The 14,192-nt window shown below is 39.2% G+C and overlaps 1 protein-coding gene across 12 annotated transcripts in view; it reads left to right on the plus strand.

The window, feature by feature from the left end:
* adgrl3.1 (adhesion G protein-coupled receptor L3.1) overlaps nucleotides 1-14,192 on the plus strand; it is a 111,849-nt gene that overhangs the window by 14,310 nt on the left and 83,347 nt on the right. The gene's annotated exons all lie outside the window — the stretch shown is intronic.

Consider the following 14,192-nt stretch of genomic DNA (forward strand, 5'->3'; position numbering starts at 1 on the left):
TTTGAATGCATTTGCAATATTTATGATATATACATATTTTGAAGATATATTTATTTAATATTGCAATAAAAATTTCAACTAGAGCTGAAATACTTAATTAAATTGATTTGCTGTTCATCAGCAAATTAAAAAGCAACTGTTTTATTGATTCAGTATTTTCTTGAGCAAAAATGCCAAACAGATTTTCAAAATGTGAAGACTTGATTTGAGGACTTTTTTTTTTCATATGATAGTAAACTGATAGCTCTTGGTTTCAAACTGTTAGTCCACCTCTCTATCCCTCTGTCTCTCTATCTTAAAGGGGTACACATCTCTGCTCATAAACAATAGTAGAATACGACCTGACTATCTCAGTACACCATCTCCACATTTAGCCTTACCAGCCATGTATTGACCTGCAGTAACAGATATAGGCTCAGAGGAAATGAGCTTGTGACTGAAAGGTCACAGTTTAAAATCTGAGTAGTATAGTAGCTGTGAAAATCCTGGCAGTTTAAATCCCTCAACAACTACCATCAGGGCTGCGACCTCTGGGCGCTTAACCTTTAGCTGTTCCAGGGGAGCAGCTTGGTGTCCAATAGTGCGAGACTGTGTGACTGTGCCGCGCAGCTCCCAGGTGTGACTGTGTTAATGTGTGAATTTGGTCCGGCCTTCCTTCCTCTCAGCTACTTCCCCTCAGCCATTCATGCAAACATTATTATGTTCTTTCTTAGTCAACGAGCCACGCTAAACGAGGCTTATGACTTGATAGCTTATGAATGTGTGCTATTTTTGGTTATTATTCCAGCTTTGAGTGTTAACGATTTCATTCCTAATTTGATGCACCACATCGTTGATAGTCGGGATCAATTCCGTTGATCTTAGATTTGCTGTTTATTGTCGATACATGCAATTTTGCCATGCTGCTACCATGATGTATCTGCTGCCTGGTGGCCGAGTATCCTGTTGACTGTGCTAAAGATACCAGTCAGTCCCTTATGCACTCTTATTTTTTTCCCTCCTTGGATCGAGACAGGGCACCACGGGAGCAAACACACGCACACGTCCACACATACGCTGACGTAAATGCATAAACAAAGACTCAAATGTACACCACTTGCAAACACAAATACATTGCCACCTGAGTGCAGTGGTCACACACGCACGCACGCACGCATGCACGCACACACACACACAGACACACACACATCAGGGAATAGCCCACAGGGATGCTCTTTGTCAACAACTTGGAAGAAAGCAGCTATTTAGGGCCACTGTATTCCTGGAAGGATAAGCCATCTTATTTGTGTGAGGAGCCTGTGTGAAACAAAACAAGTTTCAGCAGTTACAACCACTCTCTCTTCCCCACAGTGTCTTCTCATATTTTTGCTGTTCTGCTTATGAACCAGTGCTAATTGTGTAAAGTAGAAAACGGTATATTGTGAATGTAGATTTCCAACAGGCTTGGCGTGATGATGAGCAGATGCACTCACAGATGTTTTCCCTCCATGTGTCTGTTTACCAGTTCAATTATCCCTATTGCATACTGTAGAGATTTGTTATTCTATTCAAGCGCTTCAGCACATTCCAGGAAAAACACAGGTTAGTGAAGTATTACAAGCCTGTGTTAACTCCATTCTTGCTGGCACAGAGTACTGTTTGTCAAAACTTAAATACACTATTTCACTCTGTTGCATTATGCAACATCTTGTTCAAGAAAAGATGGTCTGACTTGGTCAAAGATTATAATTTAATTGTGCTGGTAAATACTGTGAAAGAATATGTGTTGCTATGGCAACTTTTATGGGAGGCTGTTGGGCTCAGAATTTCACTTTTTAGTAAAGAAACATGTCCTAGCTTATCCTACCCATTATCAAAGAGGATTAAATCCTGTCTCCTCCTTTCAGTTATTGTAAGGAACGATTCCAGACCCTGCTGGCATCCATATGTGACCCTCACATTCAACTCATGTTTTCGGAACTGGAATCTATCCAGAATTATGATTTTGAAAGGGAATCCATGTTCAAGACTTCTAGCTACAACCTGAATACAAGATTTCTGCAGTATAAGAGGAATTTCTGATCAAATATTTCTCATTAGCTCAATTAAGTATTGATGGAACAAGGGTGCACACAGTCTTACACACCCTAGTTTTCTTTTCTTTGGACTTTGTAACTTTTGAAAAATGAACTATTCTCTCACAATTCTCTACTTTGTAATATGAATACAAATACACTGTAATATAAAACATTCTATATGTCATTTTAAATTACAAAACTTATTTGAAACACATCAAATTGTGCAAAATGCCATGGCAATGTAAAATAGATATATGAATAGAACAGTTATGTAAGTTAATTAACGCCATTTTAGGTATTATTGCAATAGCATTATATAAAGCAACAACAACATGTACTGTATATGGAGTGTGGCATATTATATGTACATCACCAGCATCATATACTTTCAAAAATCTATTACAGAATAGAGATACACAGAAACATTTGTGGTCCACCCACTGCTCCTTTGAATTACTGTATTTTCAATACATATGGCTGCTCTGGTTTGTTGATTGGAATACATCAGCACACCAGGGATATGAAACTGCAATAAGATCCAGACCTCTACAGTGCGTGATTTGAATATGAAATGATTAGATTATTGATTTTGGTTATTTGGTTCTCCCGCCCGGCCGAGATGATATTGTGGAAGCGCAATCACCATAGCTGACATTTAGCACTGTGTTTACCTTTGCTGTCTCCATTGATTGCTTCAAAATCACCACCCATACATCCTGTCGCAGCTCATTGTATCATCGTTTTATGCTATTTCAGAAAAGCGATGGATACAGCTTATCAAAAATGCAACAGTTGTGGTCTGTGCCGGCGCAGAAAATAACCACATTGCCACGCAATCATGGAACAGGCTTGCTTTTCAAACACCACTGAATATCATTATACAGATAGTGGATGCATATGTGGGGGGAATGACTCTAAAATCGGTCTTTAACGTGTTTGATAACACAGGAATAGTATTTATAGCTTTCTCCATTAGACTGATGAGGGTTTGCCAATTTCTTTTCACCCTGCACACTGAAAAGTAAAGCTCATCCTCAACCCAGCAGGGAACAGTGATAAGTCTTGTTTTTTAAATTTTAATGTTCCAGGTACATTCCTCGCACTGAATCACCACCGCTGCACCTCTTCAATCCCAGAAAGCTTTGAGGGAAATCTCTTCTTCAGTTTAGATTTGTGATTTTGTTTCTGAAAAAGAAGTGAAAATGTATCATCTAACAATACTCCCATATCACTGTGGACATCTGTCATGAGACATTTTACACACATCATCGCTCAGCAGCCAAAGTGACTTAAAGAGACTGTAGTGTTAATGTTACCCCACAATATTCTTTCTTTCACTTTATTTCCTTGTTTTGTCCACCAGCGCATTTTCTTACGCAGGAGTTAAGGTGACAGTGTGGAAATGAATGTACTCTCCTCTTAGGTATATCTCTCTGTATTTCTAATGCCATTTTCTCAGTAGTTGGACAATCCAGTGTTAAGTGCCTCCTTTTATATTTATAAACCAGTGTTGGTGCCTATGCATTATTAAATTAAGAACAGGGCCCTGTAAGGGCCTTTTTGAATAAATATTTCAGAACTCTGATATACACAGTTCATATCTGCTCTGTAATGCAAGAGGCGAAGGTTTGGTTCTAATGTCTTATGCAGAAATCACTTCTTTTCTTTTTTTTACTGAATCTACATTCAGACTTGTATTCAAACTTTAATTTGCTGATTAGGAGATATGCTGATATTTCTAGGAAACTACTGGGATCTTACGGAAGGGTCACGGCAATATTTTTAAGTTTTGAATTCTCTCCCAATATTTTGCGTTCCCTCGCAGTATGTTTTGCGTTACCTCACAAAACATTTCTTCTTCCATTCCCGAGTAATGGGTCTATTTCCACTCAGCTACCTAGGGCAAAGCCACAATATGGATCAGCTAGTTGAATTTTACTTTGAGCTGGGAATGCTGATATAACCTACTGCTCAATGGGCATATTCATATCTCTTCTACAATCAATAACTATTTCATAAATGAATGAAAAGATAAAGTGCGTGTGTCGCATGTGGCGATAAACCAATAGCCTACTGATCGAACTATAAGACAATCTGTAGCTCCCCTCGAAGCTTTATAGAGGCTTCGCTCATGTTTTTCTAACTCAGCTTGTGTCCATTCTATTTCTATGGTTGTATCAAATTAGACATAAATAAATAAATAAATATGTTCTTTATCAGACAGTACACAAACACGTACAGATATAACCTATTTAGACACTACCTAAATTAGAAACCGCATAATAATGCCGCAATAGACCCAAAATGTATGCTATTAGACACTATACATTTCAAACCAATTTTAATACTTTTAAATTATTATAAGACACCCTTTTATCTAATTTGAAATCAAATACAATGCTATTAGATCCCTAATGTGTTACAGTAGATGCCATGCTACCAAATTGTAGACTTAGACACTTTTACAAACCTAAACATATAGACAGTATAGGCTGTTATTATAAGAATGTAATACCATATCGGGCATAACCTTTAGTCAGACAAAACCCTGAGAGCTCAGAAGACAATAACTTTATTTGGCCTTAGTTAAGTTTCACTTTCTTATGTGTCATTTGTGGCTGATTAGAAGAAAACTGCCGTAAACTAAGTCAAATCACATCAGATCACATCTGGTCGCTACTTCACACGTCACTTACAGCACATATGCAGACACCAGACTGTGATGTAATTGTTGATGTAAATCTGATGTAATTAAACAGATTTGTCCCACACAGTATAGCCTACAGGAAAATAGACTATTACAGGTAGAAATGAATGACTGGAAGGGTTGTAGCCATAGTTGATTGTAACCACAGTGCAGGCTGTATTTTCACGTTTTTGTCCCTGAACTAACGTTCTCTCTTTGTAACACTACTAGGGAGCTGCAGATTCTATGATAATTCAGTGTTGGTTCATCGCCATATCATGCGAACGTCTGACATTCTTTTTTATACATTTAAGAAATTGGCTATTGATTATACACTATATGAGATACAAATGTGCCCATTGAGCATTATATCAGCATAATTTCCAACTCAAAGTAAAATGCAACGAGCTGATTCATTGCGCTGGGCAGCTGAGTGGAAATAGACACATGGCTCAGAAGGAATGGAAGAAGAACATTTTTGCGAGGTAACACAAAACATATTGCGAGGGAACGTAAAATACTGCGTGGGAACGCAAAACTTATTGTGTGGGAATGCAAAACATATTGGGAGGGAACGCAAAATACTGCGAGAGAATGTAAAACATTTAAAAAGTAGTCCCCTGAAAAAATATCGCCGTGACCCTTCTGGGGCTCCGTAGTATCTATCTGGCATATGGGAAAGAAAGAAAAAAAAAAAATATCGCCTTAGTAGAAATCTCATTATCTAGGTCCTGACAATCTTCATACGTTTTTAATGTGAGGTGCTTTTGAAATGCAGAACAATGAGTGTAGAGGACCAACATTTTGGCAAACATTTTAAATATTCTTTAACAGAGCACCAGAGGAGGATGGATTGACAGGGCGGATGATAGAAGGGACAGAGGAGGCAACATGAGAGAAAAAAAAAAAGCCAGCGAGAGGAAAGTTAAAGGCAGATAAGTAAACAAGACTAGATGAGGGATAACAACATGGGGATGACAATAAATGGAAGAAGAGAACGGAACTGAAAAAAAAATTGATAAATTGAAGAAAAAGCTAACAAAACAAGTGTAGGATGTAAACATTTGAGTGTATTCTACTGCTAACCAAGCCTGGCCCCTTTATGAGGGATAAATCTAGGCCACGAGTGTCGTGTCCTGCCTGTTTGTCTGCCTCCTCTTGGATGCAGCATCATTCACTGCTGAGCTGGCTGTTCTATGTAGCCTACTGTACAAGACAACTTTCTCCCTCTCCCTCTCCCTCTCTCGCAAAACACAATCACGCACACACAAACTTTGCCTCTCTCCGCTGCTGGCTTTAAGGCATGGCTTTGACGGATACGTTGTGACAGTACTGGGTTCAGAGCACAGTGACAGAGAGGAAGAGAGGGAGATGGTGATGGGGGAGAGAATGGGTGGCTTGAAGAAGAAGACAGATGAATCAAAGGGAGGAAAACAAAGGTAGTGGCAGTGGAATCAACATCACTGCATCTCCAGCTGACATAATTGATTGTATCAGAGGCAGTTTTGTAAAACATTAACTTCCCCCTTATGGGTTAGTCGGCTTCACTGCCACACAGAATTGAAAGGCTGCACATGCGTGCGTGGGCATATGTATGACGGGGTGCTTGTGTGTGTGTATTTTCATCTGGTAGTCTACAGTTGTTTGTTTTGCGCGTTCATTTGTTTGTTTTTTGTTGTTTTTTCTTGCTTTGTCATTCTTTTCTCATGTCATTCTTTTCTCGCTACTCTAACATGACAAATGAGAATTAGTAATTAAATAGTAATTTGCTACAATGAAATTTGCTTAAAATAACAATAATGCAATATGATAGTGCCTTACAAAGGCAGACATCAGTTATACAGAAACAGTAAAGTTGAAAAAAAAGTTTCTTAAGTGAAAACACTAAAAAGTAAAAAATCAGATATTGCTCTGTCTGGAAAATTTAAAGGGCATCAAAGCTAGGCTAGTTAGCATTTAGCAGGACTGGTTTAGTTCTAATTCGTTCTGGCGTAACTTTTTTTCTCCATTATAACAATAATTTAAGATTTAGCTACTGCCTCATGTATGTGGTATAACAAACCCAATTACTAAAATTATATAGCATCAACGACAGGAATCATATTGTCTGTAAATAAGTCTGTAAATTAGCTTTAGCTAAGGCTAGCTGTGACAGTGCTCCGGCTAGCTTTAACTAACTGCAGTGCTGTCCCTGCAGTTTAGTTTCACCTGTATTTTTACATGTTTTTTTAATTGTACATTTCTATTGGATGATCATTTTTATATAGTGAAACAGATGTCAAAAAGTCAGATCCTGGTATTAGCTTAGGGTTGAGCACATATGTAGTGTAGGTTTCTGCTTTGTAGGGAAGTACAACTTTCAGGTGCACCATTTTAATTGAATATACATATTTATCTCATTACATTCAATTCATACAATTTTTATAGCACTATCTGATATCTATCTGGGTTTTTTTTGTTTTACGAATCTTTGTCCAAGTATTTGACGGTACCGAGGGTACAGGGAGGACAAAGATAAATGCCTTAGGTTATCAACTTGCTTTAAGATTCTCCTCGACTCGCTCTGACCGCTTTCGGCACTCCCTCTCTCTCCCGCTGCCTCCCTCCATCCTCCATCCCTCTTATAACTCCTCCTTTATCCCATCTTTCCATCTCTATCATCTTCAGTCTTTTTCCTTCCTGACCTCATGTATGTATCTCCTCCTTTATCTTCCTCCCCCTCTCATATCCTCTTCATCTCCTCCGCTCCCCTCTCCTCCTCTCTCCTCGTTCCGTTCTCCCTTGCACAACTCCGCCTGTCTTGTCTCATGAGGGAGGGAGGGTGCGCAGAGTTGATTAGACTGGAGCATTAGAAAGTTCAGTGCAGAACAGAGCGTGGTGTCTAGCCGCCAGGCGGTGAGGAATCAAAACAGCAGAGCCTTACAGACGAGGTTGTCGGTGGTGGATTTTCAGGGTGGTTTTAGTGCATCGGATTTCTAGGAGCGTCCTCAGAGCAGCCAGAGGCAGCCATGTGGAAATAGCAGTCCGGTCAAAGCCAAAGCCTCCCCAGACGCAATTTTCTGATTGGCATAGAATGTCTAACATAGAGGGAGAGGAAAAGGTGTGCAGCCAAGAGATGAAATGATTTTAAAGGGATAGATCTCTTTAAAATAAAAATGTTTCCCATGCTAAATGCAAAGGAGGACAGATACAGCCTTGCTCTGCGCCGTCACAGTCCATTATCCCCGACATGTTAAAACAGAATACATGCTTTGACTTAATGATTTTAAAAAGCTTAATAAAGGCGCAATTAGAAATTTAAAACCAACAAATAGGGGATTACAAAATTCAATCATTATACTACATATGACTAGACGGTGCAAAACTGCTTTCACTCTCTCCATTCATTTTTCACTGAGGACCAAAACATGTCACACTGATGTAGGGGTGACCTATACCTTTAAGGCTACACTCTGCAGTGCTTTGCTGTTAAGCCACACAAAGGATTTACAACCAGCTCTGTATGAAATAAATTGCCAGCCAGGCCACTTGTCTTCAGGGCACGGTGACAATTGTGCACATTCCTACAGTAAGTGAACCAGCCCCTCAACCACACACACACATGCACTCACACTCACTCACACACACACACACACACACACACACACACACACACACACACACACACACACACACACACACACACACACACACAGAAAATAGCCAGTGGGAGCGGCAGCCATACTGCATCTGGCTGTACCAGTGAAATGTATAGATTCAAAATGAGAGACACAAGCTGACGTGACTGTTTGTCTTGTTGAATTAAGATTTGGTCAGCATAAACATGTGACATTGACTCATTAATTATTGTGATTTTAATGTGGTACAAGGGGGCTTGTACAATATGCAAACTCCCCCCTTCACAAAACACCACAGCACTTGCAACAGTACAGATACATGTTGTGGCCGACATGTCAAGACATGTTGGGAGTTGACAGTATGTTTTTCCTGAGCCTCTGGTCACACCGAGGGGCCACTTGCTGCTAATTAGTATCGGCGTCTGCAGGGCAATTATGAGGGTGGGTCCTCTATTCAAAATCACTTTTCAGTGTGTATATGCTTGTTGTATGTGTGTGTCTTTGTTTGCATTGTGCATACGCGCTACGAGTGTGTGCACATGTTTGCACGTGCACGCATGCGTGTGCTTGTGTCTTATGTCTCTCATTATAGGCCACAGGCCATACTCCCACCAGGTCCTATCCTGATTAGTCATCTCTTCAGCTCCTCACTGCCAAATTAGCTACCTGAATTTGTGTGTGTGTGTGTGTGTGTGTGTGTGTGTGTGTGTGTGTGTGTGTGCGTGCGTGGTCACTCCAATCAAAATTCTCCCAGCATGTCTACCTGGGCTGATGATAATTTGCCACACTACCCATACTCACACTCTGTCACCCACACAGCCTCATTCCAACCCTCTCCATCACTCACACGCACGCACGCACGCACGCACGCACGCACACACACAGCGTCCATGGTGGTTAAACCTACCCTAGCAAGCCAACTGGAGGTAATTTACCGTAGCTTGGCGGACACATGCCATTTTACTGAACATGTTGCATGGCCCCCTGAGCTTTGTTCCGCTCCGAGTTCTCTCCAACAGAGCAAAGAATGAACAACTGAAGAGACTAAATAGGGGGAAGAAAAGAACAGGTGAAGAAAAAACTTAATGAAGAAAAATGGCAAGGGAAAAAAGACTGCATAAGCGGCTGAGCTTCTTCCTGTGCAGTTACAGCTTACTGCAAGAATAAAAAATTGGTATGACTAAATATATAATACAACATATGAAAATATATGCATCAGTGTATTTACATTTTTTGGACAAACACATTAAATGCCTCATCTGACTGTACTGTGTCAACACATATTTTAACTAAATTTTTAAGTAATGATGAGCATGTTGCCTTTTAAAACTGAAAACTGCCACAACTGAGGAATCCCACCTTGTTTGTTTACACTATTGATATATATATAACATAATTAGGCAGAACACGTAAATACAGTTACAGATGGAGAACAAAATACTATTACTATTACTATTCTCTAATACTAAAAAAATACTTTTTGTGACTTACTCAAACACACACATCCACATGGTATTCTAATAAGCAATACACAGGGTAGACTACTAATGCAGCATGGACACATTTCAGACTCTCTGTCTGGAGGCTGAGTGAGCAGGGCATCTGGTCTCCTAGTGATAAGCATGTATGTGTGTGTGTGTGTGTGTGTGTGTGTGTGTGTGTGTGTGTGTGTGTGTGTGTGTGTGTAAACATGCGGGTGTGTAAGGGTGCATGTATGTGTATGTGCGTGTGAAGCATGTTGAGAAGGTAGCCCAGTACGGTCAACACTTATTAGTGAAAGAGAGAATCCCCGAATGAGGACTGCTGTGACACGCAGGACTGTCTTGTTAAGGGACTACACACGCACGCACGCACGCACGCACGCACACACACACACACACACACACACACACACACACACACACACACACACACAGGGTCAGACTGCCTCGGTGCACAGATTCAGCCCAACATCAATTAGTTCACGGATGCATGCAATATAGTCTCTGAGAGTAGTGGCCCCGGCAACAGCTCTGTTAATGCCGACCCTGTAGGAAATGAGATTCAGGCCAGGAAAATATAGAACATAGAAACATTAAATAATTGGTTCTTGCTGAGAAATAATGAACTTTTCTATTCACACTAATGTAATCTAAATTAAAAATCTTTTTTTGTCACAGATGTCGTGAGTTTTATATACTATGAACTTTGGTGGCGAAATATTCTGAAAGGAACAAAAATGCATGTTTATATTTCTGGAATAATTAGACATCTAGCGAGCAGATATAATAACTGGCAGAAATGGATAGAAACAGCAGGTAGAGGACTTTGATCCAGGGATGGCTATTTGTTTTGGTCTGATCCTGCTTATTAGTTGATGTTTTGCTCAGTTTTATGCAGATACTGCTTAGCTGCCAGGGAGAGTCTCCGATGGGATATAACTAGCTCAGGATAGGAAATATTGAGTTGATGTATGAAAAACATGAAAATATATCGCTCGATTATTTCATCATTTCAACATTGAGTGGCCTCAGACGGGGCATATGATGTTTGCCAAACCTTATGTGCATGATCATCTGATGAATACGGTGTGCAAACACAACGCATATGTTCTGATAATTAGCACCATTACTGGCAGTTTATTCATAATATATTAACCAATCAACACATTAAGATAATGGACTGAAACAGGTTAGAGAAACAGGGCAATGCTTTGGGCGACCATTGTCTATGCATTGTGGATTCTGTAGATGGAATGTATTTTTATGTTATTATCTGAGCATATGGCAGTATGCCACCCTGCTGAATTATGAACATAACTTGAGTGATTTGGGTTTAGATTAGTCCTAGACTGCTCGAGGCTGTCACGCAACTATTGTCTGGTAAAGGCACCATGAGCATGGTGGAAATGAGAGGGTTAATTAACTGATGGGAGATGGTGGTGCAGCATACGGGGTGATGGAATAGCTTTTGAATTATGGAACAGTGGAATGCTGTGGTGTCCAGCCATATGTCAGTGTATGCCTCCTGTGTCTAGCTGTGGACAGCTGGTCAGATTGCTCATGTTCAACCGAGTTAGGGACCAATCAATCAAAATGGGGCAGCTTGTTGAGTTGTTTAAGCGGGGAGAAGAAATAAGTCTATTGTGATTCTATCACTTTGGTACCATTATGGATTTGTCAGGAACCATTAGCACGTATAAAGTCACTCTCCACTGAATCAGTTTCCCCACCTGCTATTGAGAAAGTTGAATATGTTTGTAAGTGCAGCATTCAAGATTATTTTGAAGAGGATTTGATAGAACGCCTGAGGTGATCCAAACCACCTTTCTCTTACTGGTCTTCCTTCTGTTCGATCTGTTTTTGGTTGGTGTAACAAAACTACAGTATGCTTGCATTTTGACCAGCACTTTATTGGAAAATAGATGTTGATATCAAGAGACCAGGCTGGTTAAATAGAGGTCACATAAAAAATTAAAAAATAAACTTTGGATTTTAAAGTCTTCATGACATTTCTTACAATTAGGTCAGTGTTGAATATTGTACATGAATCAAAATAATTACTTTCCAGGTGATACAAACATTTTTTTTTCATCACAATCATTTTAAATGGATTCTCAATTTCAAGGGTTTATTTTGACATCCTAAACAGAGTCAATAAAACCCCAGATTACTACACAGCTCTTATCATCCTGTTTGTCTCTGGTATGAGTCTGTTCCCACAGAATTCAGATTTTGCATTGTACATATGCTTCTGGGTATATCTGTCCATCTGTCCTGTCTGCAGCATGAGGCTTTTTGTCATTATAGATATTCAGAGGATGCATTATGTATATATTGTACGTCTCTGGTGGTTGTGGAAAGGTCTGTGTCATTCTGACAGGTTCTATAAATAAAATTGGATATTCCTATAGCACTAGTTGTGGCTTTCCAAAAATATCTAAGGGAGAGACTGTGCCAAAGCAGCTATTTGCCTCCACAGCATGGCATGATGGAGATAGCTGGCTATTGTCTTAGTGCTAGGCCAAAATGATATGGCCACACTGATCAATATTCTCTGTTACACAAAATGTATTTCCCATGGCTCTGGCTGTCAGCTTTACTCCATCTGTCCCCGGCTGTTGCAAATTTCTATAGTCTCACACGCACGCACACACACACACGTGCATGCACACACGCACGCACACACACACACACACACACACACACACACACACACACACACACACACACACACACACACACACACACACACACATCTGTTTATTTGGAGCTGGGTATAGGTTCCCTTGAGAACAGATAACATTTAGGCACAAAATAGGACTGCTGTTACCTTTGAACTACTCTCATGAAAAATTATGTTTATACAACATCAACTAGGACGATTGCATAATGACTAAATGTGATGCAATAGACTTATACAATATGATACAAACACACAACTCAGAGTCAAACTTGGTAAATATCCTTTTTTCATGGTTAGAAAGTGAACTTGGGGGTACAGAAAGAAAGTGATTTGAGTATATTGTCGGTTGAGGCGAGCAATTGATTGAATGATGCTGGTCAGCTTACTGTAATCAGTATAGAAAAAAAGAAGAAGAAATTATTTCTTACCAGTCTGTCACTGCTATAACTAATCTCAGAGACCATCCTCTTATTAATTGTTTATTGCTGATGGACCATGAAATGAACAATTAGATTGGAACATCAATACATTTCACACTTTGATGCTGATGTGGAATTCCAAGTGAAGTGAAACCCAATACAGACAGCAGCATGATTATGCAAACATTAAGCACAATTTTTGTGTTTTTCTATTTTTCTTTCTACAAGGTCAACATTTAGCATCTAGTTTAGCATTTCCTTCACAGATTTATTGCTCACGGATTATTCAGCATATGGTCTGTTGTCTTGTGAAATATGCATGTATACACATTTTCATATTTAGTATCATCTCAGCATGTATTGGAGCTGTAAATGCTCTAAAAATCAGAACAGCTCTTGATTCCTTTAGAAACAGTTACAGAATAATGTGAGATAATTTTAGTCTCTAAAGATAATTAAAAGACAATTTAATGATGGCTGAAGTTCTTGGTTGTATTTAAAACAAATACCTGTGGAATTAGAAACAGTTCTTTAGCTATTGTTAGTTATGTAATGTACAATGTTTGCCATCTAACAGTGTGCATGCATAATTAAGGGTTCAGTTTAATGATTATCAACCTTATCTCATACCTGTTATTAATTGACATCTCTATTTATACTATACTTTAATCTAATTTTCCTTTTCCTTTCATATTATTATTCTAGAAAGTTACATTATATTGTGATAGGCTATAGGGTTTTGATAACAACCATTTGAGTTATGCTTCTTAATCATTCCATGCTCTCTGTATTTCTCTTAGCATCGCTAAAGATAAATATTGATTACTGTCTAGTCTACTGTGACATGTCTACAGGAAGCTGCATTGACCTTAGTAAAGTGCTGTTTGTTAAAGCATCAATCTACCATAACTAAATAGAGCAACAGGATGTCAGAGAAAAAAAATTGGTTAGAACTATTTGTTGTTTAAGCAGTTTATCAGTAATAACCAGGAAGCTGCTTTGTTGTTTGAAATATAATTTTTGCAGATGAAATTTCAGAGAATGCTGCTGTTGGTTCTCTGTTGTAAGCGCTTGGTAAACTGTCTGTTAGAAATTGTAAAAATTCACAGTTTAGGAGCTATACATTATTAGAAGTCTAATGGTTGCTAATATACTTGCATCAGCAGCTGAGATTTTTAGGGGGACAAATACAGTCTATGTGTTATACAGAGAGCTAGCCACCTGTAAATGTCCAATACACTGAGATAAG

This window comes from Perca fluviatilis, chromosome 1, assembly GCF_010015445.1.
Source record: "Perca fluviatilis chromosome 1, GENO_Pfluv_1.0, whole genome shotgun sequence".
NCBI lineage: Eukaryota > Metazoa > Chordata > Actinopteri > Perciformes > Percidae > Perca > Perca fluviatilis.